The sequence below is a fragment of the Notamacropus eugenii genome, chromosome 1, assembly GCF_028372415.1.
Source record: "Notamacropus eugenii isolate mMacEug1 chromosome 1, mMacEug1.pri_v2, whole genome shotgun sequence".
NCBI lineage: Eukaryota > Metazoa > Chordata > Mammalia > Diprotodontia > Macropodidae > Notamacropus > Notamacropus eugenii.
This window is the reverse complement of record NC_092872.1, coordinates 130,887,646-130,915,432: the sequence shown is the minus strand read 5'-3', so window position 1 is coordinate 130,915,432 and position 27,787 is coordinate 130,887,646. Positions and strand designations below refer to the sequence as shown.

Sequence of the window (27,787 nt, the reverse complement as noted above, 5' to 3'; positions counted from 1 at the left end):
TTCTGTATCAAGTTTATTGTTTATTTCAATTTAAAACAAATTTAAAATTTAAAGCAAAAATAAGAATAAAGTGAAAATGCTCGCTCACACAAATACGTGGTGGACAATAGTAGGAGAGTTTTGCAGGGTCCCTTGTTGAAGAATAGAAATTCATTTAAAAAAAATTTTTAGCCACCCAGCCAATGGATTAAATTAATAGCTATTTATAACATAATACATTTACTTTTCTTCTGGCTAATAAGTGCTATATTAATTGATAAATGTACTTAAAATTTAATTACGTGTATTGCTTTGTTTTAAGCAATGTTTATATGTAAACTAACATGTGAGAAAAGAAACTCTTCAGATATTTCTTCTCTTCTATTACTGGCATACAATATACAATTCATTCTCATAGAAACGCTACTGAACAACCGTCCAGTGATACCAACCAGTCCGTTTGAGAATCTGCCAAATAGAAGAATAATAAACAAATCTATGGAGAATAAATGTAAGTAGAAAAATAGGTCTAATTCTGGAGTGAGAAGCAAAATAAAGCTTCCTTCTGTAGAATGCTTGGGAGAGTTTCAAGATGGCTTGTAATGCGTACCGTCAGAGGTCAGTGTTTGCAAACCACCTGGCAAACACAAACATTTGTAATTTTTTTGAACACATGATTACATAACTGATTAGGTATGATTACAGGTAATGGAAGGGAATGAGGGAGCTACTCTAGTGATGAAGAAAATGTTGTTAATGAAGATTAAAAGCGTGTCATTTTGTGCACATATTTTCCCTCAGAGAGATGATTGTTAAACATTTACCAGCCCACCCCTGGTTGGAAGGGATCTCAGAGACCAACTGGTACCCCACCCCCTTCACTCATTTTATAAAAAGGAGACATGACTTCCCAAGATCGTGGTGAGTGGGCCCCAAACTCAGATACTTTTTGAATCCAAGTCCAAAACTCATAGGATGAGAAAGTTGAATTAGATGACCTCTGAGTTTCCTTAGGCAGCTAAGAGGTACAGCAGATGAAGCACTAGGCCTGGAGTCAGGAAGACCTGAGTTTAAATCCAGCCTCAAACACTTCCTAGCTGTGCTGGGTAAGTCACTTAACCTCCACCTCAATTTTCTCAACTGTAAAATGGGGATAAGAACAGCACCCATCTCATAGGCTTGTTGTGAGTATCAAATAGGACGATACTTGTAAAGCATTTAGCACAGTGCCCAGCAGAGAGTAAGTACTTGGTAAAATGCTTATTTCCCTTCTTATATCCATTTAACTCCAACATTCTATGGGTCTGTGAGATGGTTTTTGCCTAAAAAGTTTGCAGCAAAATTTGACAAATCAGGGTTTACTGACCTTTTAGTCCCCCTTAGCAATCTGGGGAAACTCAAGTACGCTTTCTCAGAATAATATTTTTAAATGCACCAAGTAAAACACATAGTCTTACAAAGGAAGCCAATTATATTGAAATATAGTTATAAAAATACTTTTTGGAATTCTGGCATGATTGTACATGTATAACCTATATCAAATTGCTTACTGTCTCAGAGAGGATGGAGGGGAGGGAGAGAGGGAGAGAATTTGAAACTCAAAATTTTTAAAAACAAATGTTAAAAATTGTTTTTACATGTAATTGGGGAAAAATACTATTCAAAAAATTAAAAAAAAAACAACACAAGTTCATGGGCCCCCTGAAAGCTATCTATGTATCCTTTTGAGATCAGTTGACCAAAGAGGAAGAACAAAGGTGCTAAGGCAGAGCTCATTTATCCAGCATGACTAGGGACTTAGGTTCCATGTTTGAAATGGAGCTAGGAGTCTGGTCAACTACAAGCACAAAGTTTTACCCAGAAAGTAACTCTGAACCTGGTTGTAAAGGCCAACTCTATCCTCTTGCACCTTAAAATAATGCACAGTGAGAGTTTCTCACTGTGATTTCTTGGCAAAAATGGGTCAGAGAAAGAAGTATTAAAAGGAAGGGTCTTGGGTTTCAGAATTTTCACATAGTCAGGGTCATGCCTCCTAGACAGAACTGGATTTTTTTGGCAATCAGTGAACCAATCATTGGAGGGCAATGGAAGTTTCCATGCTGGCACCTCTCAAATGAAAAAGCACAATCTGGCCCTCCTGAGTCAAATATTCTGCATGCCGTTTCTAATTTGGATGGCTGTTCTGGAAAACTTGATTAGGGCCTCGAAAACTAGGATTTTTTATTGGGGACAACTGAGTTACTGCCAGAGTTTGTTTTTCAAGGGAGTGAACCTAATCCCAGAAATAGTTCCAGGACAGAGCTATTATGGACGCCCTCGCGATGGCCGATGGCAAATAATATGCAACAGAAATGTGGAGCCAGCAGCCGCCAGTATTGACTTTGGATGGGCTGCTGGAGCATTGTAAACAACTGCAGAAATGATTTCCGATCTTGGCAAAACTTTTGTTTAAAGAAGGTTGGGATCCCCCTCCCTCTTCAAGGTAGTTTTATCCTATATTTGCAAAAATGCTAAATTCTTCTTTCCTCTTCTGAGGCACTGCTCTACCCCAGAGCCAGATGAAAAGCTTTTGCATTTACTTAATGTTTACAGCTGTGTTGATTGTTGTTTTAATTGCTATAGGGCTACTGAACAAATACTCTGCAGCAGAGATCTGGGGCATCCATGAAGGGTTTGGTTATGTTTGTTTGCATCTAGGGCCAGAGTGACTTTTAAATTCTCCACCCCTGCCCCCCATTTATTGCATTTTGGATTTGTAGAACAATAAAAGTCTGTACATGAGGATCAGGAAAACATTTTTAAAAAACACCTCCAAACCCACCAGCTCATAACATCTTGCACCAAACTGTTGAATGCCAGAATGGAATGATGTAACAGAGTTCCTCTCTTACTGGCCGTTCTAAGACAAAATACCAGAAAAGAAGGCCAGTTTTCTGCAAGAAACTGAGCACAACGGAGCTGTGAACTCTGTAATACCACTGTGGGCATGGAGTTTTGGGAGGGCTGTATGTACAAGTTGCAAATCTTGAGCATCAAACTAAAAATCAGCCAGAAGGCTGAGCAATGCCGGGAGAGAGGACCTGAAGGTGCTTGACCAAAACCAGCAGTAAATCAAAACCACTGCATGAAGTGGATGGCATTTGAACCACATACCTGCCAACTGTCTCACTATCATGAGGGTTAGACATGGCAAAACTAACCAATGTTAGGAACAAGGGGAGAAGAAATGGAGAGGAAATTAAGAGGAGCATGAGGAAAAAAGACAAGGAGCTAAGGAAGATGAGAAAGGTACAGTAGGAGGGGGAGAGAGAGACAGAGAGAAACAGAGACAAAAACAGAGACACACACAGAGAGAGAGAGAAAGAGACAGAGAGGGGGGGAAGGAGGGAAGGGGGAGGGAGGAAAAGAGAAGAGGAGAGAAGAATGCTATTAATCATGGGGAAGAACTCTAAATTCATCCCACAGGGGAATTTCTTGAAGGAACTGGGATGTTCAGCTCGGAGAAGAGAAGATTCCTCTACATGGACAACATAGTGGCTTTCTTTCAGTCCTTAGAAGGCTGTCATTTGGCAGAAAGTCTAAGTTTGTTCTGTCTAGCCCCAGAAGGCAGAACTAGCAGGAGGTAAGAGCCTGACAAAGGATGAATTTAAACTTGATATTGGGAGAATTTCCTAAAAAATAGAATTACCCCAAAATGAAATGAGTTGCTTCTGTCTGTTCTAAGTTTCATTTTTTGGAGAAAACCCAAGAAAAGGCTGGACGACCACTTATTGAATATGTTGAAGTGGGGATTTTTTTCCCCCTGAGTTGGACTCAATGACTTCTGAGGTTCTTGCCAACTCTAAGATTTGGTGATTTTGTAAAAATTCAAATTTTATAGCTAAGACTGCTTTCAGAATACTAACCTGTGTGGAGGGAAACATATAGTAATCAAATTGGAAAAAATTATTATAGTAAGTTTCTCTGATAAAGGCCTCAAATATATAGAGAATTGAGTCAAATTTATAAGAATGAAAGTCATTCCTCAGTTGATAAATGGTCAAAGGATAGGAATAATCATATGAAAAAATGCTCTAGATCACTATTGATTAGAGAAATGTAAATTAAATGAACTCTGAGGTACCACCACTCACCTGTTAGATTGTTTAATATGACAGAAAAGGGACATAACAAATGTTGGAGGGGATATGAGGAAAACTGAGATACTAATGCACTGTTGGTGGAGTTGTGAACTGATTCAACCATTCTGAAAAGTAATTTGGAATTATGTCCATAGAGCTATAAAACTATGCATACCCTTTGACCCAACAATATCACTATTAGATCATTATCTGAAAGAGCTAAAAAACAAAAAAGGAAAAGGACCTATACGTACAGTAATGCATATAGCAACTCTTTTTTGTGATGGTAATTGAGGAGATGCCCATCAATTGGGGAATGACTCAACAAGTTGTGGTGTATGATTGTGAAGGAATGCTATTGAGCAATAAGAAATGATGAGCAAGATGTTCTCAGAAAAACCTGGAAAGACATGAACTGATGCAAGGTGAAATGAACAAAACCAAGAGAATATTGTGCACAGTGACAACAGTATTGCACAATAATCAACTGTGAATGACTTAGTTATTCTCAGCAATAAAGTGACCTAAGACAATTCCAAAGGACTCCCGATGAAAAATGCTATCCACCTCCAGAGAAAAAAAACTTACAGAGCCTGAATGCAGACTGAAGCATACTTTTTTAAACTTTATTTTTCTTTCTTCTTTTTTTGGGTTTGCATTTTCTTTCATAATATGACTAATATGAAAATATGTTTTGCATGACTGCGCATGTATAATCTATATCAAATTGCTTGCCTTCTCAAGGAAGAAAGAAAGGAGGAAAAGAGGGAGAAAATTTAGAACTCAAAATTTTAAAAAACATGTTACAAATTGTATTTTACATGTGGTTGGGAAAAAATAACATATTAAATGGAATAAAAAAGAATATTCTAAAAATAAAAAAAACATGAACTATGCAGAAAGTTGTTTAAAAAAAATACCTAGCCTGAGTATTCTACATCCTTTTTCTACCCCTGCCTCCTAGTGGTCCTCCATCCTGTTTTCAGGAGCCCAGTGCCATAAGATTCCCTTCTATTCAAACCTTTTCTGAGATCCTTAGTTCAGCTTGAAGTATAAATGGCTGAGACTCCAAAACCTCATTTTACAGATGAGGAAACTGAGGCCTAGGGATTCTAAATGACTTGCCCAGAGGCACACAGCTAGTGAGTGTGTGAGGCAGGTTTGGCATCGTAGACTTCCTGATGCCAAGTCAGTTCTCTACCCACTGAACAGCTCTGGGTTCTTAGCTTCCCTCTCATGGTGCTGTTAAATCATGGTACTGAAGACAGAATGCAGAGTTCGCTCAAAAGACCTTAATCTCAAACACAACCAGGCTCCAACTCTGGTCCTCCTTCTTCTCAGCTCCCCAGCTCCCCAACGCTTGTTTTCTAGAGGAGGAGGAAACAGGAGAGAAAATTCTTTAGTTCAATTGCTTTTGCATACTTCCCAAATGTCTCTGCTCCCCTGCTAGGCAATCTGTGGGATCTGCAAGGGGCATTAGGGGACTTGGCACAGCTTGCTGAACGTTAAGAGAAGGGCTGTGAGCAGCCTAGGCTGAGAGCTGCAGCAACCAAGATGTTTTAAGTGCCCTGGAATGTCTAGCCAGCAGGACTGCACTTTGTTCTGCTCGGAGAGGGGTGGGAGTTGGAGGTGGAGTCCCGGAGGGGGCGGCGGTGGAGACTGGGGAACGCATTGGGACTTGGAGGCCATCCAGCATTCCATCTGGCTGATCGCCTTTGCCCAGCTCAAGCTGCATTCCTAAAGAACTGGCGATGGGAGGAGAAGGATGTCGCCGAATCTCCGATGGCTCTTGGAAAACATCTAGATGAATGCCTGTCTGAGCAGTAATCATCTCTCCAGCATCCCTGATAAGTGGTGGTCCCTCTACCTGAATATCTCCGAGGAGGGGGAAACCACTACCTTTGGAGGCAAACCTTTCCTCCAGTTTAGGGATTCTCAGCTTTTTCTGTGTCACAGACCCCTTTGGCAGGTATTACTTTTATCCCTGTTTTAAGTGGAAGGAAACTGAGGCACAGAGAGATTAAGTGACTTGCCCTGATGCTGGATTTGAACTTGGATCTCCCTGTCTCCTGGCCCAGCACTCTATCCAATGTACCAGCTAACTGCCCCTTTAATACCCTAATTTAATTTTCACAACTCTGTATTATTATCCTTGTTTTACTTATGTGGAAACTGAGGTTCAGAAATGTTAAGTGACTTGCCAAAGGTGAAACAAACCTTGTAAGTGTCAGGAGAGATCAAAACCCCTCTTTTCTGACTCCAAGTCCAGTGCTCTCTCAGCTAGGCACAACCTGTTTTCTAAGTTTTCAGGGTTTTTTGTTTCCCTTTACAAAAAGACCTTGTATTTCCTCACACACATCTCGTCTCATTTCCCACCTGTGTACCTTTGCATAGGCTCTCACCCCATGCCTGAAATGTATTCCTTCTTCTCCTCTGCCTCAGGTCAGCCTTTCCGAATACCCAAGCTCCCAGCAAACCTCAGCTCAAATGCCACCTCCTGAACCCCTTAGCTGCTGACACATTCCTCCAGAAATTACATTATGTTTGCTTCATGCACAGTTACCAATACTCTTACGGGTACAAGAGTGAGACTATAAGCTCCTTGAAGGCAGGCTCTTTTTCTCCTTTACCTTTGCGTTCCCAGTAACAAACGCCTTAACAAATGCTGACAAACACTAAACAACTCACAGGGAAATGTGCACTCTTGGTTCCAAAGCAACGACATAAACAACAGAGGGAAAATATAGGGTGTGCTCACGTTCCTGCCTTGGGAGGAAAGAAAACAGAGGAGGAGGGGACAGAAGCAGAAGAGGAAAGAAACCTTTAGACTAAGAAAGAGCCATAGCCTCGACACTGAAATCTCCTGGTTCTCTTCCTACCCTGTATTTCTCATTCCTATTTGCCAGGTGGGATGTTTCAAGTTGAAAGAGAGGTTAGGAGTGATTGATTACAACAATCTACATATTTAAAAAAATTATTTTTACTGATGTCTTTCTTACATAATGTTTGTATCGAAATATATCCTTTACCTACTAATTTTTCCCTTGAGCAATCCTTTGCAACAAAGATATTAAAGGAAATAGAAAAAAAGAAGCCACAAGCTTCCTCATTTTTACAGGTGAGAAAACTGAAACTGGAGAAATTACATGATCTCTGCCTACCTATTTACTGTGTCTTTTTCTGGCTTTTCATCCTCCTTCCTCTTCCTTCCCTGGTTCCTTCTGAGATACCACCTTACACCTATCAGACAGACTAATATAAAAGAAAAGGGAAATGATGAATGTTGGAGAGGTGTTGAAAAATAGGGACAATAATGCATTGTTGGTGGAGTTGTGAGCTGATCCAACCATTCTGGAACTATACCCAGAGGGCTATGAAATTGTGCATATCTTTTGACCCAGCAATACCACTACTAGGTCTGTATCTCAAAGAGATCAAAGAAAAAGGTAAAAAGACCTATATGCACAAAAATATTTATAGTAGCTCTTTTTGTAGAAAATAATTGGAAATTGAGGGGATGCTAGCTGAACAAGTGGTATTGTGTTTGTCCTTTATTGCCGAAGAAGACCATGCCATCAGAGAGACGGTGACGTGACTTGCACTTGACTTTGGTTTGAGTGAGGGAGGGCTGTGCAGGTCAGTAGCCTCACTTCTCCTCCAGAGCCATCTGAATGAAGTGACCTGATATTCCTCAGGATGACTGGAGATAACCCAGGATGCACTGGGAGACCTTGGGCCATTTAGGCCAAGGTCTTTGCAGACACTCACTTAGGGTAAGGCAAGGCCCATTCATTGAATAAGACTGTTTAAGAAGTAGCCGGTAGCCTAACTCAATTGGCAAAAGAGGTTCAAAAAGCCAATGAGGAGAAGAATGCTTTCAAAAGCAGAATTAGCCAAATGGAAAAGGAGATTCAAAAGCTCACTGAAGAAAATAGTTCTTTCAAAATTAGAATGGAACAAATGGAGGCTAATGAATTTATGAGAAAGACAGATATCACAGAACATAGCGAGAAGATTGGAAAAATGGAAGATAATGTGAAATATCTTATTGGAAAAACAACTGACCTGGAAAATAGATTCAGGAGAGACAATGTAAAAATTCTGGGACTACCTGAAAACCATGATCAAAAGAAGAGCCTAGACATCATCTTCCATGAAATTATCAAGGAAAACTGCCCTGAGATTCTAGAACCAGAGGGCAAAATAAATATTCAAGGAATCCACAGAACACCGCATGAAAGAGATCCAAAAAGAGAAACTCCTAGGAACATTGTGGCCAAATTCCAGAATTCCCAGGTCAAAGAGAAAATATTGCAAGCAGCTAGAAAGAAACAATTCAAGTATTGTGGAAATACAATCAGGATAACACAAGATCTAGCACCCTCTACATTAAGGGATCGAAGGGAATGGAATAGGATATTCCAGAAGTCAAAGGAACTAGGACTAAAACCAACAATCACCTACCCAGCAAAACTGAGTATAATACTTCAGGAGAAAAAATGGTCTTTCAATGAAATGGAGGATTTTCAGGTTTTCTTGATGAAAAGACCAGAGCTGAAAAGAAAATTTGACTTTCAAACACAAGAATGAAGAGAACCATGAAAAGGTGAACAGCAAAGAGAAGTCATAAGGGACTTACTAAAGTTGAACTGTTTACATTCCTACATGGAAAGACAATATTTGTAACTCTTGAAACTTTTCAGTATCTGGGTACTGGGTGGGAGTACACACACACACATGCACACACGCACACATACATAGAGACAGAGTGCACAGAGTGAATTGAAGAGGATGGGATCATATCTTAAAAAAAAAAATGAAATCAAGCAGTGAGAGAGAAATATTGGGAGGAGAAAGGGAGAAATTGAATGGGGCAAATTATCTCTCATAAAAGAGGCAAGCAAAGACTTATTAGTGGAGGGATAAAGAGGGGAGGCAAGAGAAAATCATGAGGTCTACTCTCATCACATTCCACTAAAGGAAAGAACAAAATGCACACTCATTTTGATAGGAAAATCTATCTCACAATACAGGAGAGTGGGGGACAAGGGCACAAGCAGGGTGGGGGGGAGGATAGAGGGGAGGGCATGGGGAGGAGATTGCAATCCAAGGTCTACACTCATGGGGAGGGAAAGGATCATAAGAGAATAGAAGTAATGGGGGACAGGATAAGATGGAGGGAAATGTAGTTAGTCCTATACAACACAACTAGTATGGAAGTCATTTGCAAAACTACACAGATTTGGCCTATATTGAATTGCTTGTCTTCCAAAGGGAAGGGGTGGAGAGGGAGGGAGCTAAAGAAGTTGGAACTCAAAGTGTTAGGATCAACTGTAATGTTCTTACCACTAGGAAATAAGAAATACAGGTTAAGGGGTAAAGAAAGCTATCCAGCCCTACAGGACAAAAGAGAAGACGGAGACAAGGGCAGAGAGGGAGGATAGAAGAGAGAGCAGATTGGTCACAGGGGCAATTAGAATGCTTGGCGTTTGGGGGGGGAGGGGAGAAAAGGGGAGAAAATTTGTAACCCAAAACTTTGTGAAAATAAATGTTAAAAGTTAAACAAAAAAAATAATAAATAAATAAATAAATGAATAAATAAAAAAGAAGTAGCCGGGCATTGTCCCTTTAATGAGGTCAAGAAAAACAAAGGCATCAGGCTGGGTGGGAAGCAGCAACAATTACCAGTGGTAATCACTCTAAAGCTAGGAGGGTCCAGAAGAGCCCTTAGGCAGGCGCCCATTGGAGACCTAGTTTCAGAGTGCAACAAGTGGTAGATCATTGTGATGAAATACTATTAGGCTATAAGAAATGATGAGCAGGATAGTTTCAGAAAAACCTGGAAAGTTCTATATAAACCAGTGCACAGTGAAGTGAGCCAAACCAGGAGATCACTGCATACAATTACTGCGATATTGTATGTTCATCAACTATGAATGACAGCTATCAATGATCCAAGACAATTGTGAAGGATGTATGATGAACAATGCTGTCCACCTGCAAAGAAAGAACTGATGGAGTCTGATCAAAGGATGAAGCATACTGCTTTTTATTTTATTATTCTTGGGTTTTTTTTTTGGTTTGTGTTTTCTTTTGCAACATGGTTAATACATAGATATGTTCTGCATGACTGCCTATGTATAATCTATATCAAATTGCTTGCCTTCCCAAGGAGGAAAGAGGGGATGGAGGTAGAGAATATGGAACTACATTTTTTTTAAATGAATGTCAAAATTTTTTGTTTGCATGTCATTGAGAAAAAATTTAAAATGAAAATTATATGTAAAAAATAGATAAACAAAAATTAGTGTTCCCCAGGTTTTGTCCTAGAGTCCTCTTCTCTCTAATACTCTCTTCCACAGTAATCTCAACAACCACAAGCACCTACTATGTGCTGACTGCTGGGAATACAAAAGAAAAGCAAAAGATAGCCCCTGTTCTTGGGGACCTTGCAATCTAATGAGATTTCATATACTTCCATGGCTCAATGATCAGCTCAGTGCAAATGTTTCCCAAATCTTTTATCTCCAGCCCCAATCTCTCCAGTCCTGAGTGCCCGGATTATTCTGTATTTTCCAAGAAGTTAGACTTTTCCCCCTATATGTGTCCCCCATGCCTCAAATTCAACATGTTCAGATTGACATCATTCTCTTTTCCTCCCACCTGGTTTTCTGGAGGGTATCCAGGGTTCCCAAACACCCAGGTTCATAATGATGGAGTCATCCCTAATTCTTTCCTCTCCTTGCCTTCCTCCTCATCACATCTGATTGATGGCCAAGATACTCCTTTGACAACCATTCTCATTCATTGTCTTCTTTCAACTTCCATTGTAACCACTCTAGTTCAAAAATATATTATATCTCCCAAGGCTACTGTAATAGTCTAAGTGATCTTTTTTATTCCTGCCTTGCCAATGCTCCCTAATCCATCCTGTATACCACTGCCCTCTCATCATGTTATTCCTTTACTCAAAAACCTTCAGTGACTCCCCATTATCAACGAATGAGGAGTTTAAACTTCTTATGCTGGCATTCGAGGCTCTCTGGAATCTGGATATCTCTCTTTTTGATTTTATAAGTCACTAAAAACAAAGAAACAAACAAATAAAAACAACAACAACACTGACTTCAAGACCTGTGGACTTTGGTTATAATCCAAGATCTGCTGCTTAATACTTTAGTGATCTCCCTTCATGACTTCACCTCTTTAGACCACAGTATCCTCCTCTATAAAATGAAGGGGTTGACTTAGATCAGGGCTGCGGGCCACTAACCCCTACGTAAGGGTTCCTATGGCAGTATAAGAGAAGACAAGATAAGAGAAGAAGAGGGGAGGGGAGGGGAGACAAGAGAGAAAAAGCGGCAGAGGGGAGGGAGGAAAAGGAGAGGGGACTCCTTGGGTGTCTACCCTGAAGAAATGCGCTGCCAACACCCATACCTGGCATGGAATCCCAGTCATCTTTATTGAGGTTGCTCCCTTCTGTCAAGGTGTAATTTAGGTATCACTTCCCCTTCTAAGCTTTACCTAGCTCCTTCCTCTCTCCCTTCTCTGCCAGATGAAAACAATCTCTCCCTTCTCAGGTTTCTCAAAGCATTTTGGACTTTGGACTTCACCTTTGCAGTTGTCACAGTTTCCATTAACCCAAAGTTATTTATGTAAATGGTCCTTTCATTCCTCTATTACACTGTGAACTGATGAAAGGAAATCCTCTATGGGGATTTAAAAATTTGGGGATTCTAAAGCAAATCACCCTAAAATTATGTAGTGTACGTTTGTGTGGGGGAATCTTCAAATAACTGACCAACACTAAATGAAGGAATGAATTAAAAAACATGTATTAAGTGCTTGATATGTATAAATAATCAGCACTGTGTGCTGGGGATACTACATGGAAAAGACAGACCCTGATCTCAAAGAGCTCACATTCTAACTGAGGAAACAACACCCACATAGGAGGTTTTAGCTGCAAGTCAGATGGAAGGTCCCATGATCTTTAGGGCAACACAGATGGTTATGCTTCTTTAATGGAATTTGCACTAATAAAATCCTATCATTTTCTGACATTGAACTACTTGACAGTGCCAAAGACTTTGGGGACCAGGACTTATCTTTTCTGGGTCTTTGGTATCTGGTTCCTAAAGGAACAACTGCCAGACTGAATCTTCAAAGGGACTGCTTTCTAAAACAGTGGTTGTGGGTTCTGGTCTGGAAGGAGGGTCGGTATTCCCCAGGCTCTTGGGTTCAGAGTACTGGGCTGCCTCCAGTGGGGTTGAAGGAGACATGATGGTTAAGACAGCGAGCAGTTTGATTTACCTGGCACAACAAGGGGCTGTTGCCTCCATTTTCTCCTTCAGGGTACCTTTCTGCTTTGACTAGGCTGGCTTGACTCCTCTGCAGTGGCAATCAGTTCGTTGCCAATTAGTGGGATTGGTTGATCCTTTCTCCGAAGGAGTTGCTTTCCCAGATGATAGCTTTCTCCCATTAGTTTGGGGAGAAGGTCATCCTATCACTCTCAGGGTTCTTGCCTGTTGGTGGCAGTTGGTCAGTAATTGCTGCTGGTGATAAAAAAGCTGGACCCTTCACTACAATGATTTCTTCCGAGTGATGGCTTCCAGAGCTGCATTGAAAGCAGCCTGAGAACAGTATGGAGATTAGTGTTTGGGAGCAGACTACAAGTAAATTTCAATGTTCAACTGTAGTAACCAGCCTATTCTAGGACCCAGACAACTGACTGACCAACAGCAACATTTATGTAGTACTTACTATATGCCAACCACTGTGCTAAACACTTTGCAAACATGTCATTTGATCCACATAACCCCAGGAGATGGGTGCTATAATTATTCCCATTTCACAGATGAGGAAACTGAGGCAAACAGAGGTTAAATGACTTGTCTAGAGTAAATAGTTAGCAAGTTTCTGGGGCTGAAATTCAGCTCAGGGTTTCTTGACTCCAAGGCCAGTGCTCTACCTACTGTGCTACTCAGCTGTTCCATCTATTTCTCTGCTCTTTTAACTGAGTTTTGTTCTGTTTTCATTTTTAGAAATGAAAAGTCATGTTGCCATTTTAGAAGGTAGCATGGTGGTAGTAGCTAGAAAGCTGATCCATGATGCAGGAAGTCCTGGGTTAAAATTCCATTTCTGACATATACAAGCCATGTGAGCCTAGGCAAGTCACTTCTCAATGTTTTAAGCAACTCTCTAAGACTCGAAGTTAGCAGGAAGGTGTTGACTGGCTTTGGTGCAGGAAGCATCCTCATTAGGAAGTTCCCCGCACCAATGAAATCTCAGGCTTAATCTCTATGTTTCATTTTCAATTGCCCATCATTTTCTAGAAATTCACAGAATATGAAATTTTGGGGTCTAGATTCATTATGAGAATTCCCCATGTGGAAACCCCCATGTACCTTTGTCCTAGAGAATTGCCCAGGGGATTGACAAACTAAGGGACTTACCCTTGATCACGTGGTTAGTATTAGTCAGAGGCAGGACTTGAACTCTCCCTAATTCCAAAGACAGAACTCTACTGGATACCGTGCAGGCTTTTAGAATATGGATGATAAACAAATGAAGTCATGGATGGATATATGGAAGAATGAATAAAAGAATGAATAAATTCATGAATGAAGGATTTAATAAATAATGGGATATATGTGAACATACCTGGATTTTGTTTGTTTGTTGGTTGGTTTTGTAGCACTAGGTGGCAAGAATCCTTCTCCTCCTTCCCACTGCTATCTCCTGAGTGGCGTCCTTATCTCTGGTTCTTAACAAGGCATAAATCCCGCAAATGCAAAGCCTGGGGCAACTGCCCTAGTACCCTGTGAAGACTCTCCTAGAAAGATATCATCCCACACTCCAAAATACTTCCCTTATATAAATCCGAAAATTCCTCCTCCATATAACCTCTAATTTTTACCATTGGAGAGCACATCTTTCTTTCCTAATACCATGCCATACCTTCTTTAAAAATGTAAATGCTCCTAAATTAACACATTAAACTACTAAGAGTCTTTAATAATCAATATAGATTGATTTGTCAGTTTATTTTCTTATTTAATTTTCCTTTTGTCAGTGAACAAAATCTATTTTCTTTCCTCCTCTCAAATATGCATAGTCAAGCAAAACACATTCCCAAATAGACCATAGCCAAAAAATGACTTGCAACCTTAATCCATTCACCACTCTGTCAGGAGGTAGGTAGCATGTTTCACCTTGAGTTCTCTGGAATTGTGGCTTTAATTGTGTTGATCAGAATTCTCAAGTCTTCTGGAGTTGTTTGTCTTTATAACGTTGTTAGTATATAAACTGTTTTTCCTAGCTCTCTCTGAAGTTCTTCTTTAGTCATCTTTTTATAGCACAATAGTCTTCCACTATATTCACATACCATAATTTGTTTAGCCACTTCCTAAGTGACAGTCACCTTCTTAGTTTCCACTTCTTTGCCATAACAAAAAGAGCTTTAGTTTATTTTCTTGGGAAACAATGAAGTCTTTGATTATCCAAAGATACTGGATATCATTGAATAGGTGGAGTGCTAAGATTCAGAAAGAGGAGGTAGGAGGTAGGCTTTATTAACCACCAAATGCTGCATGTGAGCATCCTTCATTAATTAACTGTGTCCAGGAACTGACCACAACTACCTAACTGAAGTCAATTCAGAGAGTAGGATTTGGGGTTACTTGTCATAAAACCAGGTGAATTCTAGCTTACAAAATAATGATGAGGATGACAACAGCTCACACGGACAAAGCACTTTATGGTTTCCAAAGAATTTTTGTCACAACTATCTGAGGTTGATAGTAAAATTATTATTCTTACTTTACAGATGAAGAAATTGAATGTCGGGTTAAGGAACTTTCTTGGAGTCACGTGGCTAGTAATTGGAATTGGGACTTCAACTCAGAACCACTGTACAATACTTACTGTCTCCAAGATGATTTAGTGAATATCTATGTAGGCACACAGTACTCAATGAATGTTGTTATTTGTCCTTTGTTTTTAAAGAGAACCAATGACCACTGCCACGATGTCTTGATTTGCATGTGAATTGGATTTAAATGAGACAGAGTTGCATGAAGTCATCAGTCTCAGTCTCTCTTCCAGTGTCATCAAAGTCCAGTGGCAGGATAAAAGTCAAGATGACTCTAGATGGACTAGTATGCAGTGGATGACCTTGGCGATGCCTGACTAAACTGTGAGCACTCTGCAGGGCCTGCCTTAGCCTTCTTCCTGGCTGTTGGAACAAATCATTCTCATCTACCCATTTCACCACGGAAGTCTTCACATGCTTGGGGTAGGCAACCCACTAACTCACCAAAGGGTTTGAAACCATCTGCCAAGATGGTTTTGCTGAGGTGTGGGCATGCCACAGCTTCTTGGAGTCACAGGTGAGAGTTAGGTGACAGATGGAAACCAAAGGTAGAGGAGCATCCCTGAAAAGGTTTCAGTAAGCCCCCACACAAGAGATGCTAGTCCTCTTTGAATGCCCATGTTATTAGTTATTTACTCAATGAATGTCTTTCCTAAACCATTTTGGTGCTTAGTGACTTCTCTTCTGAATTCATTACCTGTAACTACTCATTTGGCGCTGACACATACTTGTTACATGGCCTCATAAATGTTGATTATACTGCTTGTCTTTTGCATGTGCTGATTTTCAGCTTTTCATGTTTCTGTTTTATTTGTGTTAGTTCAATTCATTCAATAAGCATTTATTAAGGGCCTGTGACTGGAATACGACCCACCCCAGATGATGGAGTCCCCGAAGTTCCAAACTGTAACCCCAGGTAGTCAGTGAGGAGCTAAACTCAGTCAGCAGAGTTACCTTCCCTCTAATTCTTGTATCCAACACCTCTCTGATTGAGTCAAGAAGGGGATCACTGAATTGCCTGAGAAAAGAAATTAGCCAGGCCTCTGGGATAGCATTAAAGACTGGAATTTCCTTGTTGTGGAGAGCTGCATCCAGAGAGCAAAAGCCCTTTACCAAGTTGGATGGTCACCTCAGTAACTTAAGCACTCTTGCCTAGAGTATGGAGATTCACCCAGGGTCACAAAGCCAGTGTGTGTCCAAGGTAGGACTTGAAATGAGGTCTTCCTGGCCTCTGAGGATTGTAAATAGCCAATCCCCAAAGAACTTGAAATAGTCAAGGCTTGAAGCAGTTGTGTAGTGAATATCCCGAAGGGGGAGAGGAAGGATTTTTCTCTCCTCCTTCTCCTTTGCCCTCTGGTCATAGCAACAGATTTTGATAAAGGAAGATTGTCTTATTGATTTTTTTTATCATCCTCTCCCTTCTTTGCGTTAGGTATGCTTTATATACAATAGACATTCAATAAATGTTTTCAAATGAATTGATGAATGGATGTGTAGTACCTAAACGTATAGGATTAAGAGTCCTTCTCAAAGATGGGGTGGGGAACCTCCTGCCTTGAAGCCACATGTAACTCTCTAAGTCCTCAAGGCGATCATTTGACTGAATCCAAACTTCACAGAATAAATCTGTGAACCTTAATAAAAGGTTCCCAACCTCTGTGTAGATAAGAGGTCAAAGATTATGAGTAAGCTATACATAAATTATCAACCATTTGAAAAGTTGTTCATAATCAATACTAGTCAGAAAAATGAAAGTTAAAATAATTCTTATAGATTTTACCTTATACTCAGCAAGTCGATAAAGAGAATAAAAGATAAAAAAAATTTAGTGTTGTCAGGGCTACATAAAAATGGGCTTGGTGGTTCCCTGCTGCCGGAATTGTGGATCAGTTGGGCCATTTAGGAAAAACACATGGAATTACATAACAAAATTGTAAAAAAAAAAAAATTAAATTCTACCCTTAATCAAATGATTCTGCTGTTTGGTTTATATCCTAAGGAGGTTATTAACAGAAAGGAAAGACCCAACTGTACAAAAATATCATAGAAACACTTTGTAACAGCAAAATAAAAACAAAACTAGAAACACATTATGTGCCTAACAATTGTGGAATGACTGAATAAATCATGGTGTATGAATGTAATGGAATATTATTGCCTCACAAAGAATGGCAAATTATAAAGAATACTAAGAAATATGGGAAGATTTATAAGAAGTGATACAGAGAGAAGAAAGCAGAACTGAAAGAAAAATGTTCAAAATAACTCCACCTATGCAAATCAAGCAACATTAAACAGCAACAAAGCAATTCAGCAAACATTTATAGAACACCTGTCCTATTTGGGGCACAGGGCTAGGCACTTCAATCACTTTAATTTATCCTAAGTGCTTTGCCATGCCCAGAGCTGAATAAACCCTGTTTCTCCCTGCCATCTCCCCCTCCCAGTCTCCATGTCTGCTCCTTCCCTCCTTCCCCCGCTCCCCCATCTTCCTCTCCCTTCCCTTTGTGGTGATAGCTCAGGAGGCCAAGGGACTGGGCTGGCTCTGAGTGGGCTGAGCATGTGATAGTGTGGGCAGAGAATGAGTGTGTTCTGTATAGGCAACCAGGCATGACCACAGTCTCTCATCCCCCAATCCCCTCCTGTGAGCACATGTTGTACATACTGACAGTTCCCTTATCCCACTTTCTGCCTGTTGCTGCTCATGGAGATTCCTTTGTGTTATTCCAATAACTCAGGTGAACTTGGTAGTATTGTGGATCTTTGGTTTTTTGATCCAATATGTTCACCCATCTCTTCATCTCTCCAAATTTATTAACTTGTTCTGTTTTTTCTTTTTTCTTGGTCAATGCCTCTTTCAAAATACATTTTATTGGTAATTTCAAAAAACTTATTCTCATCTAAATCCTAGCCATACATGGAAAGACTTGCACAAAATAATGAAGAGAAAATAAGCAGAACCAAGAGAACACTGTATACAGAAATAGCAATATTGTTTGAAGATTAACTATGAGTGACTAAGCAATTCTGAGTATTATAAATATTCAAATCAACAACAAATGACCTATGAAGGAAGATGCTATCTACCTCTAGAGAAAGAACTGATAAATAGAAGTATGCATAGTATGGTTTTACATATACACATACACACATATGTATGTATACATGCATATATACATATTTACATATACATAAGTGTGTGTGTATATATATATATATATATATATATATATATATACATATACATATATAAGCGTGTGGGTGCATCCAATGGTGGCCTTCTCTAGTGGGAAGGGAGCAAGAGAGACAGTTTGGAGCTTAAAATTTAACAAAAAAATAAAGAAGAAAAAGAAAAAAATCCTACCCATCCTAAATGGTCAAAGGATAGGAAGAGACAATTTTCAAACAGGGAAACACACATTGTTAATGATCTATCTCTTGGGGAAAAGTGCTCAACCACACTAATGAGCAAAGATAGAAAGAAAAACAACTTTTAGGTACTAACACATCCCCATTACATGAACAAAATTAATGATAAGTAAGGTAACATGATGCTGTCAAGGCTGTGAAGGAACAGCTCTACTCATTCATTGCTGGTGTAATTGCAAATTTTAGAAGCTTCTTGGCGAGCCAATGGCAGTATTCAGTAAAAGTTACTAAAATAATCATACTCTTTGACTCAACAATTTCATTGCTGAAAATATAACCAGAAAAGTATTTTTAAAAATTTTTTAAAGGAACTATCTATGCACTGACTTCCATAGCAAGAATATATGTAAAATTCTGAAGGACTCATGATAAAAAAAATGCTATCCACTTTCAGAGAGAAAACTGGGCAACACTGAGTGCAAATTGAGATATTATTTTTTCACTTTATTTTTCCAGCTTTTTTCTCTCAACACAGCTCATGTGGAAATATGTTTGCATGATTTCACATGTATAATTGATATCACATTGGTTGCCTTCTCAATGGGTGGGGAACAGACTGGAGGAAGATAGAATTTGATATTCAAAGGAATGTTAAAACTAAATAAATCATGATTTAAAAAAAAAGAGCATATGTAAGCACAACTCTCCAAACTCCCCTGTAAAAAAAAAATCTAACTATCCATTAAGAGTAATACTTAAATAAATTGCATGACATTAATGTATTTAATGTACTAGAATATTATAATACAATTAAGACCAATATGAGGAATGCAAAGAAATCCAGAAAAGCTTTTTGAAATAATGCAAAAGGGAAAAAAAAGAAGCATAACAATGGAATACATACTAAAGAAGGAAGGAAGCAAGCTTTTTATTAAGTGCCTACTATGTGCTACTTTACAGAAAGACCTGACTGTATAAAAATATCACAGAAACACTTTGTAACAGCAAAAACAAAGACAAAAGCCACTCTAGAAACACATTACGTGTGTAACAATTGGGGAATGACTGAATAAATCATAAGGTATGAATGTAATGGAATATTATTGCCCCACAAGGAACGGCAAACTACAAAGAATGCTAAGAAATGTGGGAAGATTTATAAGAAGTGATGCAGAGAGAAGAAAGTAGAACTGAAAGAAAAATGCATAAAATAACTCCAACTACGCAAATCAAGCAATATTAAATAGCAACAAAGCAATTCAATAAGCATTTATGAAGCATCTGTCACAGGGATAGGGAGGCCACGTGTGGCCTCAAGGTCACAGGTTTCCCACCCTTGAATTCTATCTAGAGAGTGCTCTATTTGGAGCACTGACACTACGTTAAGTATTTTACAAATATCTCATTTGCTCCTCATAACAACTCTGAGAAGTAGGTAGTACTATTATCCCCATTTTATAGTTTAAGAAACTGAGGCAGACAAAAGTTATGTGACTTGCCCAGGGTCACACAGCTAGTAAGTATCTTTCTAAGTAGTAGCCCCTCTCCCCTGCCCAAGTCCAATAGTGTTTTTACTAGATCACTTAACTGCCCTTAAGTCGTATCCTTTGCACCCCTCTTTGGCACTTAGTACTTGCTACTTTGTGTTATGAATTATGTGTGCACCTGTTTATATTTTCTCTCCTCAACTTGACACAGCTTCATTTCAATACTTAATGTCTTAACAAGATGTTTACTCTCAGGTCTGCCAGCACACGCATAGAACCACAGACTCTTAGAGACAGTTGGTACCTTAGAGATAACTGAGTCGGACGGTCTCATTTACTGCAGCTTCAAGAATGGAAATGACATGTCCAAGATAACACAATAGTAGAATTGAGACTAGAATTCGTCTTTCCTCTCAACTTTTCAGGTTTAGGACTTTCTGGTCTGGGGGTTTACTTGGTACCAGTTACAAAACTGTGGTCAGTTAAACTCCAATTCAAAACTACTCTCCTTCTATCTAAAGGAGTCTAATGACTCCTCTCGGGGCATCTTGATCAGGTTTCTTCTAAGTCGTTAATGTGTCTTTTCTAGCAGGTAGGTGGTGCAGTGGATAGAGGACTGGACTTGGGGGCCAGAAAAAACTGAGTTCAAATCCAGCCTCAGGAACTCCCTAGCTGACCCACTTCACCTCTGTCTGCCTGTTTTCTCACTGTAAAATGGTAAGAATATAGTAATAACACCTACCTCACAAGGTTGTTGTGAAGATCAAATGAATAATATATATAATATATATATATATAATAATATATAATAATTGCCTAGCAATAGTGTTATTGCTCTGTGATCCCTCTTTGTGACCCCATTGAGGGTTTTCCTGGAATGATTGGCCATTTCCTTCTCCAGCTCATTTTACAGATGAGGATACTGAAGCAAATGGGGTTGTGACTGGTCCAGAGTCACACAGCTAGTCAGCATCTGAGGTTTAAACCCACCGAGACGAGTCTTTCTGACTTCAGGCTAGAGGCTCTATGCACTGTGCCACGTAGCTGCCCATAGTAGATAATTAATAAAAAATGCATATTCTCTTCCTCTCTCTTCCCCCCTCCCCAGGTTTCAGGTGCCTTATAGCTTGTATCAAAATGTACCACTTCTTTTTCAAAGTTTCCTCTGCTTTCTTCTCTGCTAATTTCTAATACCTTTCCAATGTCTGTGCCTCTCTCATCCCACCCCAGCTCCATAAAATACGGCTTAGTAGATGGTATTTAAGAATTGTTATGGTAGAAAAAACCCATCACACTGCAACCAACCTGGAAATAAGCTTCTACAAATAGATGTCTTCAGGTATTGAGCATCTCCAGGACTGTACTTGAGGTTTTTCATGGTTGGTGGGAATGGTCAGGTGGGGATGGTCAGTGCTTGTCATCTGTTGGTATAGCCTTGGAGAACCCAGGGTCACCTCTATGCCCCCAGGAGGCATTCTTCTCTTAAGGATCACCTGGTAACAGGAGTGGGATTACTTGTCCCTGACTCAGTGCTCCTTGGAGATAGCTAGGTGGCACAATGAATAGAGAACCAAACCTGCAGTCAGGAAGTCCTTAATTCAAATCTAGCCTCAGTCACTCCCTAGCTGAGTGACCCTGGGCAAATCACTTCATCCTACTTTGCCTCATTTTCCTCAACTGTAAAATGGGGGGAGTAACAGTAACACCTACCTCCCAGGGTTGTTGTAAGTTATCTCCAGGCTGTTTTTTGATCATGGCTTTCAGGTAGTCAAATAATTTTTAAATTTGTCTCTCCTGGATCTATTTTCCAGGTCAGATGTCTTTCCAATGAGATATTTCACATTGTCTGCTATTTTTCATTCATTTAGTTTTGTTTTATAATTTCTTGATTTTTCATAAAGTCATTAGTTTCCATCTGCTCCATTCTAATCTTTACGGAATTATTTTCTTCAGTGAGCTTTTGGACCTCCTCGGTTGTTGTAAATATCAAATGAGATAATATTTGTAAGATGCTTCGCACAAATGCCTGACAAACAGTAGGGGTTTAATAAATGCTTGTTCTTTCTTCCTGTCCTCTTCCAGGTATCTTGGGTACCCAGTCCATTACCACCAACACAAACACCAAGGAGTGAAAAAAGGGACTTTTCTTCTACAATAAGAGCCATTATATAGTAGTCAAAAGAAAACCAGACAGGAAGTCAAAGAAATCTGAGTTTCTGTCTTAGCTAAGCTACTAATGGGATGTGAGCAAGTCAAGGAGGACATTGTATTAAATAATCACTATCCTATCCAATGCTCTGATTCTTTGGGATGAGCTCAGCTTGGATTTCTTCACAGATCAAGTTTTTAAACTAGTCATTAGAATAAAAAACACTGCCTTCCTTGCCTGATCCATCCATGAAGTGCCCTTAAGGATAAGAATTTCAAGGGGAAGGAAGGATTGAGGAGGGGGCAGAGATATTTTGGGTTAGATCTATCTTGTCTCTTCCACCCCCAAAAAAGGAGAAATGATTTTCCCCTGGTCTCGGAGCTAATGAATGCCAGATCCAGAACTCCATGCCAAATCTCCTGACTTCAAATGTAGTCCTGCTTCCCCTATTCCATACTGCCTCCCTGATACAACCAGAGGGCCATTGAGAGCCTGTATGCCTGACTCTGAATAGCTCCACCTTCTCCCACCTTTCCCACTGCATCTCTGTAGTAATCCAGAAATGGATTGAACACTGAAGGATTTGAAGCCTGCCTCAGTCTCCAGCTGTGTGGCCCTAAGCAAATGATTCAACCCTTCTGAGTCTCAGTTTCTTCCCAAGAAAAACGAGGATATTAACAGCACCTACTTTGTCATGAAATCAAATCATATAGAATAATGTATGTAAATTGTTCTGCACATATAAAATCTGTAATCATTATTACTACTGGAATGGGCCTCATATAAGTTGCATTTAATTAATTTTAGTGTAGTACATAGCCAAAGCCCCAATTCTGGGTTAGCTAGGTAGGGCCTTGGATAGAGTGCCAGACCTAGAGTCAGGAGAACTCATTGTTGTGAATTTAAATTTGGTCTCTGTCAACTGGACTGAACCAGCCTCTAACCTGTGGATGGCCAGAACTAAAGAGAGCAGGCTAGAGACGGGAGGGTCAGGAATCAGATAGAAGTTTAATTTCAAAGTGAGGGCAACAGCTTGCAAGCAAGGAGGGAGATTAGACACATGTGCTGGGGTCCTGCCCCTAGTGGAGAGACCCGAGGCAGCATGGGGAGATCTTAAAATTTATAACAATGGTTGTGCAGTGAGCTGTAGCCCTGACAATGAGTGGTAACAGCAATGATGTGACAAGTTTGATTAATAGCAGGGCTTCATGACCAGAACTTGTCCTAGCTTGTCTGAGCTCAGAGAATACCTAGTGCTGGTCAAAGCAATACAATAGTTATGTAATTTTGCCAGAGGGTGAGCTGATCCAGAGAGTGAGTGCAAAGGATTGTTGTTATGCCAAGCTCAGGGCACAACTTACTTGTTGGGCCTTAGCCCTGGAAAACAGCCTGTCTCCTCATATCTTGGCGTTTCCCCTTTTTGACCAAAGGGAGAGGGTCTGAAAGAACCCCTACCTTCTGGCCAATAAAAGAGAGGCAGGCATAAGGCAAGAAGCCACAAGAGGCCATTTGGGCCAGGATGAGCATTTTTTATCCCAGGAGGAGATCCCTCCCATTCCAGTTCCTTCAGGGACCTATTAGGGAAGTATCACTGCTAGCCATTGTTTGTTTGCAAACAGAAAAGGGAGAGGAGGCAAGAATGTAGAGGAAGAAGATGCCAAGACACACTTAAATGAGGCCTTTGGTAGTTGGCTACTTAACGAAAAGGAAGTAGACAGTATACTCAGTCCTCATTCAGAATCTTGGGACAGCTGTCTTGTCTGGATGTTAGCTGTTTCTGGGTTCATGCTACAAATCTTGAAGTCCCTGGAGGGTTCTGTTGTCCACTCAGGAGCAGGGGCTTTCTTCAGATGATCCAGGAGGATACACCCACAAAGGTACAGCTGTGGGAGCAGTTCGAAGGCTGTGGTAGGGGCCCTTAGAAATAATGATTTATTAACAGTGGTAAGAAAATTCCTTGCACCAATCTTTGAATCTGAGTTTGTGGTCAGCATAGCATGGATCCTTGGTTAAAGGCACATATAGATGGTTCAGTTTCCTAGCCACACAGGGCTAGGTTCAAACAACACAATAAAGTTTTTCACTTCCTAATCATAATTACATTAAATCAGGTCTCCTCAAACTACTTAGAGAGATCACAGTGGATTAGTTTTGAGGAAGGAGATTTATATATCACCAGGGTAACCAAGAAAACTTAAACATAAACATCTTGAAACAAAAGAGCTATGGAATGCAATAGTTACCACCAATATTAATTAACATCGAATCTCTTTGCATCCTAGTAACCCATTCTCAGCTATCTGGTCTCTAGATATCTTTTCTTGGACAATAGGTTTTATTTTCAACAGCTCTAAAAGGGATTCTGTTTCCCTGATTATAAATCTATAGGTTCCTAGATAATTCTGACTTAATATAATTTAATAAATTTGATTCTTCAATCTTGGAATTTCAGAGAATTTCAGTTTATATACCATTTGCAGCTTCCGTCCCTACCTAAATCCTGTACCTGATATAAGGATCTTTTAAAAATTTTTGAGGGTCCAGCTGCAAAATTAACTTTTCTGTCATTGAAGATTATCAGACAGATACCTTAAAATGAGAAAATAATTTCCCTTTCTTTACCGTTATTAACACAATTTATGTGTAAAATCTTTGATCCAACTTTGAGAATTTATTACTAAAACATACTCAGTCTGCATTTCCATGATTTCTAGAGAAAATAGTCTAACCCTGTTGTTTTTCTCAAACTTTATTATTCCATTTATTTAGAAAACTTTTTGCATTATATCTTTATGCTATTACTTTGTCTAACCATTTTCCCCTAGGAAGATATCATCCCTATATTATAGTTTGGCCACAAATACAGGTTAAAATTGTAAGATGTTTGCACTTTCATCCTGTTGTGAGAACTCAGACGTTCCAGGATCAATCTATTATTTAATAGTTTTAGTATTGTATTTACAAAACTTCTTGATTACAGAAAATTGCTATGAAAGAAAAAGAGGGACATAGTTATAACGATGTTATATATCAGAAAAGGGGGAAAAACTCCCTTAACTCTGTTTGATTACAAGCATGAGTAATATCTGACAACAAATCATGTAGCCACAGTTTATCAAAAGCAAGGCTCAGGATTAATCAGGTGGTGAAATTTCTTTTTCAGGAAGGAAATAGCACAATGGGGAAACAGATTCAGGAGGATCCTACCTTGGGCCATGCCAAAATCACCCCTCCAAACTTTTCCCAGGCATTCATTCAACATTCACCTCTAGCAATTTCATACTGCCCATACACCATTTTCTACCATTGGCTTCATGACAATTCAAGCAACTATCCCTGTAATCAAATTTCAAAACAATAGTAAATTACTGTTTCAAGAATTTTAATTTAAATAGCAAAATTTCACTAACCTTTACTTATAAATTAAAGCTACCCATATTCTGGGGCTTCAGACATACCGCAAAGAGTTGACTCATCACTATATATTGAAGCTGTATCTTTAAACCACCATATACATTTTCATAGTAGCCAAGAATTTCAAATGAAAATTTACTATTACATATCATTATTATCTGATGATAATGGTGATATAATTATATATCATTATTATATGCCTTATGACAAAACATACCTCATTAAACATTGAACAATTTTCAAATATCTATTTTTATTACATCCTTTTAAAAGCCCAATTCATGTGTAACAGTATCCAGATTAAAAAATTAGTTTTTTAACAGCATTTCTGTTACAATGGTCTCTCAAATTTCACAGTTTTCACAAAAAAATTCATGAATTTCACAAAAAGAATTTAGAAATATAATAATAACACAAAAAGTAGCATCTAACTTCAGGTGATATCAATTACATTGCCAAATTATCCCATATAAAAACCATTAATCTTACTGCCTCTGGTATTTTAAACCTACGTTAGAGTTATCAGGCATGGAACAATTACATTTAATTAAAGAAATGATAATATAGTACGTAGCATATGCCAGTCACTGTGTTAGCACATTACAATCATTTTATCATTTTGAACCTCACAACAGCTCTGGGTTATTATTTTTCTCTTTATAGATCAGGAAACTGGGGCAAACAGAGATAAGATAACTTGCCTGAGATTACACAGGTAATAATTTTCTGCAACTGGAATGTATTTCAAGTTTCCCTGAAGTTTTCCAGCATTTTTTTCAACACCTGTATTTGGAAATGTGATCTGAGATGAGAGAGTTTCAAAGAATAATACAGAGAAGATCTCTAACCTGGGGGAGTCATAAGCGTGGTCAGGGAAGAGTTAGTAAGAGGTAACTATAAAGTGCAAACCATTTACCTAATTTTTTTCCTTCACACTGGGATTACTTCCAGACTAGCTGTCTTCCTTCAGTGCCCTAAAACAATGAAGCTATTAAAGTTGCCATTTTACCTTTTAGACTTTTATAAAATTTTAATCCTTATTTTTCCTTAAAACAAATTCTACAGAGTGATACCCCCAAAACTTACTAACATATTTCAGCAGGGAATGAGTTCCTGGAATCACCCCAAAGTCTCAGGAGTTCTCTCCTGCAATCTTAAAATGATTACTCTCCAAACTCCTTAATCTACTAAGATGTTTTTAGAAGTTTTGCAGCTTTGATTATCTGCCTTTATTTCTGTATTTCAATATAATCAAAGTTAAAAAGACAAGAATAAGTGTCCTGCAGATTTCTTTTCCTTATAACCTAATCTCCCTTGGAAAGCCTAAAGTGGGAGTTAGTCCTGCTTACTGAGACAATTGCTTCAAGTATGAAAGTTCATTAATAGTGTTCTAATCTCTTTGGCTACAGCCCTTAGAAGTTGTTCTGGCAAGCTGCTTTTTAACTCTTTCAAAGTCACGGAATCAAGAAATAACACAATTGTGACAGGCATTTTACATTTTACAAAGACATAGACACAGACAAAATGGCAAGAGAGCTACAAACAGACGCAAAGTATGCCGTTACAATCTATAGTTCAGCACACAGTGGCAGAGTTCTACAGTTTGAGAAACAACAGAGGCATGCAGTTTACAATTTTACAGAAACATGCAGTTTAAAAACAACAGAGGCATACGGAGGGACCAATGAACAAAGGTGTGCAGTTTAAGAAAGAATATACTCACCAGAATGATCTGAGACCAATCAGGTCACCAAAGGGGCCTTGGAATTTTCCTCATGAAGAATGGTTGGCTTGACCAAAGTGGGTGCTCAAGGTGATAGAGCGGAAAGAAGGGCAAAAGGCTCACCAGACAAAGGCACCCAAAAATTAAATCTCTGGTGGCACTTAGTCCATTTCCATTGGTACTGGAGAGTCAGTGGCCCAGTTATGTGTCCAGTCTCACTCCTGACACCAGTTAATGTCAACTGGACTGAACTGGTGTCTAACCTGTGGATGGCTGGAGCTGAACAGAGCAGGCTAGAGACAGGAGAATTTGGAATCAAACAGAAGTTTAATTTCAAAGCGAGGGTAACAGCTTGCAAGCAAGCTGGGAGATTAGACACATGTGCTGGGGTCCCGCCCGTAGTGGGGTGACCCAAGGCAGTGTGGAGAGATCTTAATATTTATACCAATGGTTGGACAGTGAGCTGTAGCCCTGACAATGAAGGGTGACAGCAACAATGTGACAAGTTTGATTAATAGCAGGGCGTCATGACCAGAACTTGTCCTACTTTGTCTGGTGCTTGTCTGAGCTCAGAGAATATCTGGTGTTGATCAAAGCAATACAGTAATTATATGATTTTGCCAGAGGGTGAGATGATCCAGAAAGTGAGTGCAAAGGATTGTTGTTACGACA

At 39.3% G+C, this 27,787-nt stretch overlaps 1 long non-coding RNA gene across 5 annotated transcripts; it reads right to left on the bottom strand.

The window, feature by feature from the left end:
- LOC140507066 (uncharacterized) lies at positions 1–27,787 on the bottom strand. 5 transcript variants are annotated; one of them, XR_011968193.1, is made up of 5 exons: positions 27,116–27,787; positions 26,094–26,175; positions 12,414–25,314; positions 7,262–7,352; positions 1–5,467 (listed from the first exon to the last, which is right to left on the bottom strand). It is a non-coding gene; the product is annotated as an uncharacterized lncRNA (long non-coding RNA). The 5 variants fall into 5 exon arrangements; XR_011968191.1 differs by lacking the exon at positions 7,262–7,352 and having other exon boundaries at positions 12,414–13,642; positions 13,764–25,314; positions 27,116–27,786; XR_011968190.1 differs by lacking the exon at positions 7,262–7,352 and having other exon boundaries at positions 12,414–12,733; positions 13,556–25,314; positions 27,116–27,785.